The sequence below is a fragment of the Corvus kubaryi genome, unplaced genomic scaffold (assembly GCF_017639235.1).
Source record: "Corvus kubaryi isolate FWS band 111438036 unplaced genomic scaffold, C.kubaryi_AGA036_p1.0 36776, whole genome shotgun sequence".
Classification (NCBI taxonomy): Eukaryota; Metazoa; Chordata; class Aves; order Passeriformes; family Corvidae; genus Corvus; species Corvus kubaryi.
Window position 1 is genome coordinate 41156 of NW_024580945.1, and position 6745 is coordinate 47900.

A 6745-nucleotide genomic window follows, 5' to 3' on the forward strand; every position below is an offset into this window, starting at 1 on the left:
CAAACCAACTGCCCTCAGCCATTCTTCACAGAGCCCCTCCAGACCCTGCCCCATCCTCGTGACCTCCTTTGGGCACTCTGCCGTGGCTTCATGTTGTTTTTACGTTGTGGTGCCACCCAAGGTGAGGCCGCCCCAGTGCAGAGCAGAGCGGGACAATCCCCTGCCGGGCCCAGCTCACCATGCTGGGCCTGATGCCCCCAGCACACGGGTGTTCAACTTGCCACTGCCCAGGACCCACCAGGTCCCTCCCTGCAGCTGCTCTCCAGCCTCTCCTTCCCCAGTCCGTACACAAAGCCGGGGTGCCCCATCCCAGGGCCAGAATCTGACACTTCCCCTTGTTAAACCCCGCGCAGTTGGTGACTGCCCACCTCTGTTTACCAGCGAGGTCTCTCTGTAGAGCCTCTCTGCCCTTAAGGCCATCGACAGCTCCTCCCTGTTCAGTGTCATCAGCAAATTTACTCAGTATTCCTTCAAGTCCTGCGTTCAGGCCATTAACAGAGGTTGAAGAGCACAGGACCGGCAGCAGAGCCCTGCAGAACCCACCAGTGACCACTGCCAGCCTGGTGTCACCCCAGTGGCTCTCACCCTTCGTGCCTGACCCACAGGGCAGTTGCTCACCCACCACACAATGTGTTTATCCAGCTGGGGGCTGGACATGTTCTCCAGAAACATTCTGGGACACGCAGCATCCAAAGCTTTGCTGAAATCCAGAAAGCTTCCATCCACTGGCTTCCACCCTGTCCTAGAAGGAAATCAGATTTCATGAGCAGGACTTTCCTCTCGAAGCCGTGCTGGCTCTGACTGACACCGTTATTGTCCTCCAGGTGTTTTTCAATACTTCCCAGAATAAACTTTCCCCTGATTTTATCACGTATTGAAGTCAGACTGACAGGCCTGTAGTGTCTGGCGTCCTCCTTCTTGCCCTTCTTGGAAATTGGGACAACATTTGCCAGCTTCCAGTCAGCTGGGACCCCTCAAATCACAGATCTGAACTCTGTGTTTGCTCTAATTTCTCCAGGGGAAGCAGCCTGCTCACACCTGCATGTTTGAGCTTCTATTTATCCTAAACCTACTTTGAGGGCAGTAATGGTTAAAAGAATAATTAAAAATACATCCTGATTACAGGCGCTACCTTTAAGTCAACACAGCACTGGATATTTCCCAAATATTTTGGGGCAGAGCCTGAGGTCAGTGGCTGCACTAAGCAGCCTCTTGTTTCACTTGGATGGGGCTTGGAGCGAGCTGGGCTGGCGGAAGGTGCTGCCCGTGGCAGAGGGTGGGACAGGATGGTTTGGGAGGCCCTTTCCAACCCAAAGCATTCGGAGATTCCGCGATTCCAGGCTCTCCGTGGCTATGGCAGTGCAGGGGAATTCTGTGAGGACTGCAGAGGCTCGGCTGCTGCCTGAAGGGGCGGTCCCAGGCAGGGAGCAGAGCTCTCTGCTGCTCTGCCTAAGCACAGGTACTGATGTTTGTTCAGCAGCGTTTCACACACACCGAAGGGTTTGCAGCGATGACCAGGCTGAGCTGTAACCTTGGAATTAAACAAAACCATTGAGGATGAAACAATGTCCTCATTTTTAAGGTGGGACTCACGGGGCACAAGTGAACTGCCATGAAAGTCAGGTTTGGAAAAAAGGTCTTAATCGTGTGAGTTTGCAGTGGTTTGCAGAAAGGAAACTGTAGAAGCCTTGCTTAAATGAGGGCTCTTCTGTGGCATGGTTTGAAGCCCTCTGCTTTTCCTTTGAAGGAAACGTCTTTGTGGGCATGGTAAGTGATACATTTAATGAAATTATTTAATTGCGCATAATTAGCAATAAATCTTTGCATGGCAATTGATTGCATTTCCTTTGGATAATTCAGAAAGTCAGTAGATGTCAGTTTGTTGCTACTCCCCACCCAATTCCCCTCTCATGCATTGGCCCATCCACGTCAGATGAGGTTCTGCAGGGATCAGAGTTCCCTGGGGCCAGCCACGCTCCTTCCACGCTCATTTCACTTTACAGCGCGTGGTGCAGCTCCTGTCCACACACCGAGACGTTTCTAACACCAGAGCCAGCTTGTCAGGGCTCCTTAACCCGTCTGTATTCAGTACAAAACCCCAACCTCAGGTGAAGTTGAGGAATGTGTCGTTCCAGAAGGTATTGTCTTAAGAGGAAATGCTGTAATTTTTGTTCTTTGCAAAGCAAAGACAAGAAGCCCATCATATTGTGCTGTTTAAATTAAATTGTCTGATTACATTGCATGGATTTTGGTGGCTGGGAAATGGTTTACTGACATTTTGTGAGCATTTTCTTTATTGTGCATTTCAGATCTCTGTTTGAGGAGCTATCTCACGTGTTTTCCTGCAGAAAGCTCCTGTGTGGATTCTCCACGAGCAGCTGCTTCCTGAAGGGCTTCTCCCTCTGCTCTCGTGTGGGTGGTCCTCGGGCTGGGTAAGTGCTGCTGGAGGATCCCAGCCCGATCCGTTCAGGGTCAGGTTCCCAGGACATCACCGGCTCCTTCCCAGGGCTGGGGCGCTGAGTGGTCTCTCCCTGGGGGTCCCTTGAGGGCAGCTTCCAGAGGGGGAAGCGGGAGAACGCGAGGGAACGGGCTCGGTGAGGCTGATCCCGCACCCTCCGGAGCAGTTCCCGTGCCCCTGCTGATCCCAGCACAGGCGCTCGCTGCCCAGTGAGCACGAGAAGCAAAACACTCAGCCCATGTAAAAGTTTTCAATGACGATATCACTGATAGCACTGTCACCAAAAATAAAACAAATAAAACTCCTCCGCAGCGATGCAGCACTAAGAAGCAGGCATTCTTTGTTTGGCTGGATGGATGGGGCAGAACTCCACCAGGCGCACGCACTGCTGACAGAAAATGCTCTTGTTTATACACTCGATTTTACATACGCGCTCCTCGGTTTTCCTGGAATAAACATATGTTGCTTTTTCTCCTTTTGCTTTACATCTCGAGTTCTTTTCACTCAGAGTTTGAACTGAGATGCAGGAGATCGAGGATTCTTGTTCGGACTTAGTTGTTTATTATGTCTTATCAGTGACACAGCTGCTCAGAGTGTGCCTCTTTGTTGGAAGGGTGGGAAACGGCCGCGAGTTTTAATTTTCCAAGCTTTTTAAAGTCTAAACTAACCAATTATGAGGTATGTTTTTACTTACACCCAATTACTAACTTTCCAAGTTCTGCAGTGTGGAACTTTTGACCCAATGACAGAACATTCAGATTTGAGAAGAAGGAGAAGAAAGAAGACATAAATCCATACCCAAAATCCTCCATATTGTAACCTATTATAACCTATATGTTCTCAACGTAATTTTCTACATTTCTACATATTTCACCCAGTGACACAACTTTTAATTACACAGCAACCACCTCAGTGTTATCACACAATTTAGGAAGCTTTTCCCAGGGTTTTGGGTCGAGTGCAGTGTGCTTCTGAGGATCACTGCCTCTCAGCACTGAAAGGCTGAAACTCTCAGAACCCAGAGTTCCAACAAACACATCTGGTAATCATTTCCCCGGGATCATTAACGTACTTCCTCTTCCCTTTATGCATGCGTGCCTCTGTCCTGGGGGTCTCTCTGGTGGTCCCTGGTGGTTGGACACACCAAAGTCACACCTGACTGCCTTATGAACTGCTGAAAGTTGGCACAACAACTGGTTCCTTTCCAGCTCTTCCTACAGAATAAGCATCCTGTGGTTCTGTAGGCTAATGGGTTTTAAAAATAAGCATTGCATTAACCCACCAGGCACCAATGATTCTTCATCTGGCAGCCACAGGGTGACCTCCTGAGTGTGACTGGGATCACCAGGGTGAACTCCAGGGGTTCTGATAAGAGCTTTCTTCTCAGCCTGAACTTGCTGCTGCTCCGACCCCAGAATGACACCGGCAGCGATGTTTAACGGAGCAGGAGGTGCTGCTTAGGGGAGGCTGAGCGTCGCCTTTTCCCTGGCACAAATCCTGGGCGTTGAAACTTGAACCTTGCAGCAGGTGCTGGGACTCTGCTCTCTATGACAGGGTGGGCTGCTATGGAAAAAGAGATTTCGTTGTGTATCCCGGGACAACACAGGCCCGTGGCGAGTGGCCGAGGCTGTGGCCACCATGACCCAGCTCAGCACTGGGCTGTCCAGAATGGGAGCCTGGCTGAGCTGAGGTCACCTGCCATGAGCACAGGTGCTCTGGGTGCTGTCCTGAAGCGTGGAGAGCTGCTGACAACAGTGAGGGAATGGCTGGGGACACGTCTGGGAGCTTGTGTTGAGCCTCCCCTGCAGGGATCACCTGTGCTCTGCAGGCAGAGGGTTTGCTCCTCACTGAGGGCTCTATGGAGGCACGGGAAAGAGCTGTCCATCTGAGTCCTAAAGTGTTAAACACCCATCAGGCAGCCGAGCTGTCCATCTGAGTCCTAAAGTGTTAAACACCCATCAGGCTGCCGCTCCTGCTCCTGAGGAAATGTGGCTCCTCAGGGATCTCAGGCTGCAGTCCCAGGGCTGCTCTTGGGACAGTGTAAGTCACCACTTGAGTACCTCTTGCACAGCCTTGGCTGGGCACTTTGTCCCTTCCTTGGGCCATTTCTGGGGATTTAGGGGACTCTGCTGACCTGCTTCAGGGCTAAACCAGTTGAAAGTTAAAGCTGGGAACTTGCTGTTAGTTTTGAGCCCCATGAACTGGACTGCAGGCACCTCAGTACATCGGGGAGGGACTGGCAGTGCTGAATTAGAGCAGCCTGAACTGTGCTGGGAACGGGGCTGCAGGCAGAGAGCAGGAGCTGGTCTGGTGTTAGCGGAGCGGGGTGACCGCTGTGGAGATGACGCTTTCTACATCCTCAGATGTCTAAAAGAGCGTCTAAACATCCAGATACCAACTGCTTTTTAGACAAAGTACGGAACACACAGGCTGGAAATACCAGCTGTCTCCAGCACTCCTGAACCTTCGCCACGTTGAAATTTCTCATTTAAAGCTGCAGCCGTTGAAAACAGAAAGATTTTCTGACAGTGAGTGATACTGGATGGTGTAGGAGACTGGGGAAGTGATTACACGGGTCAAAACGACCGAAGGGCGTGCCCGGGGGAGGCAGGGCCAGCTCTGCGAAGGTGGGAGGGTCACTGCTCCACAGCCGCCCGCTGGAGCCTCTGCTCCAGCCCCAAAGTGGCTGCGCAGCTTCTGGCACAGACTCAGAAGTCCTCCCTGTGGGGAGGGACCCGAGCAGGTAAAAGGTGGCTTCTTTTTCCTATTCGAAAGAAGCGGAGTTAATTTGTGGAGTTAACTTGTGGCACACCTGGGTGGGAGAAAGGCGGGTTATTGATAGCCGTGGGAATGACTCATTCCCTGGAGAAATCTTTCCTGGAAACAGAGGAGAACGAGGGAAAACCCAGCCAATAACCACTGGTCAAGAAAATTCGGGGAGGGGCCAGGTGGCGTTTGAACTTGGGGGGATCCCACAGGGTTGGGGGGTTTTGGTGTCCCCTGACCTCCCACCGCCACCTCAGCGGTCTGAGGGTCTGGGGGTGTCCTTGTCCCCCATCTCTGATCTCCCTGCTGTCCCCCGACCCCCCCGTGCCCTGACCGCGCTGTCCCCGTGTCCCCTGACCCCCCCCGTGTCCCCTGACCCCCCCGTGCCCTGACCGCGCTGTCCCCGTGTCCCCGCAGCCGCCACGATGGTGGAGCTGGGCCGGGACGCGCGGGACCCCGACGCCCTGGCCGAGGCGCTGGACTCGCAGCTCGGGGACTTCGCCTTCCCCGACGAGTTCGTCTTCGACGTCTGGGGGGCCATCGGGGATGCCAAGGTGGGGCGTTGTTAGAGCCCCCCGGGATTGGGGACCCCCCCAGGAGCGGGGACCCCCTGGCGCTGGGGGACCCCTTGCAACGATCCCCCTGGGCGGGGCCCCCCATGATTGGGGAACCCCCCAAAAGCTGGACACCCCCCTCCCCCCCCCAAAATCTGCTGGAGGTGGGGGGACCCCCAAAGTGCCCTCAGCCCCCCCTGGGGAGCCCCCCCATTATTCCCCCTTCCCTCAGGACCCCCCGGTGGACCTGGGTTCCCTCCCCAGCTCTGGGCCCCCCCCCCCAAATCACCTGCCCCCCATGGCCCTGGGTGCCCCCCAATTCCAGCCCCACCCAAATCAGGTGCCCCCCTCAGCCTGGGACCCCCACCACACCCTGCCCCCCAAGGGACCTGGGTGCCCCCCAAACTCCACACCTCCCAGTCAGTTGTTCTCCCCGTGGGACCCCCACTACATCTGGGGCCCCCAGAGGGTTTGGGTGCCCCCCCAGGGGACCTGGGCCCCCCAAGGGGTGGGTGCCCCTCCCTGTTTTTAGGACCCCCTCTCAACCAGGGACCACCCCCAAAATGGGCACTCCCGGACCCCCCCCAGCCCCCCACTATGGGGGTGTCCTGGTGCCCCCCATGACACTAATGCCCCCCCAGGGAGAGGGACGGGGTGTCCCCCCAGGGGCTTTTCTGGGGGAGTGGGGTAACCTGGGCCCCCCAAAACCTGGCACAGAACCCCCTCCCCCCCCATCGTGCCCCCGGTGCCGATCTGAGCCTGTCACACACTGTCCCCCGTCACACACTGTCCCCCGTGTCCCCCCCGCACTGACCACCTTGGGGGGGACCCGGCCCTGGCCCTGTGCCCGGGGGGGTCCTGGGGGTGCCCCTCCCCCCCTCCCCTGCCTGGATATTTTTGTATTTTCATGGAAAATGATTTTAACATAAAATAGAGAAATTGGGAGCGGCTGCGGCTGCTGGGGGGG

The 6745-nt window shown here is 55.1% G+C and overlaps 2 long non-coding RNA genes across 2 annotated transcripts; both read left to right on the top strand.

The window, feature by feature from the left end:
- Positions 1 to 1334: 1334 nt before the first annotated feature.
- On the top strand, positions 1335 to 2932 carry LOC121660667. Its single transcript, XR_006014741.1, has 2 exons — positions 1335 to 1767; positions 2310 to 2932. It is a non-coding gene; the product is annotated as an uncharacterized LOC121660667 (long non-coding RNA).
- Positions 2933 to 4985: 2053 nt separating this feature from the next.
- Positions 4986 to 6723, top strand: LOC121660668. Its single transcript, XR_006014742.1, has 2 exons — positions 4986 to 5201; positions 5642 to 6723. It is a non-coding gene; the product is annotated as an uncharacterized LOC121660668 (long non-coding RNA).
- Positions 6724 to 6745: the final 22 nt, after the last annotated feature.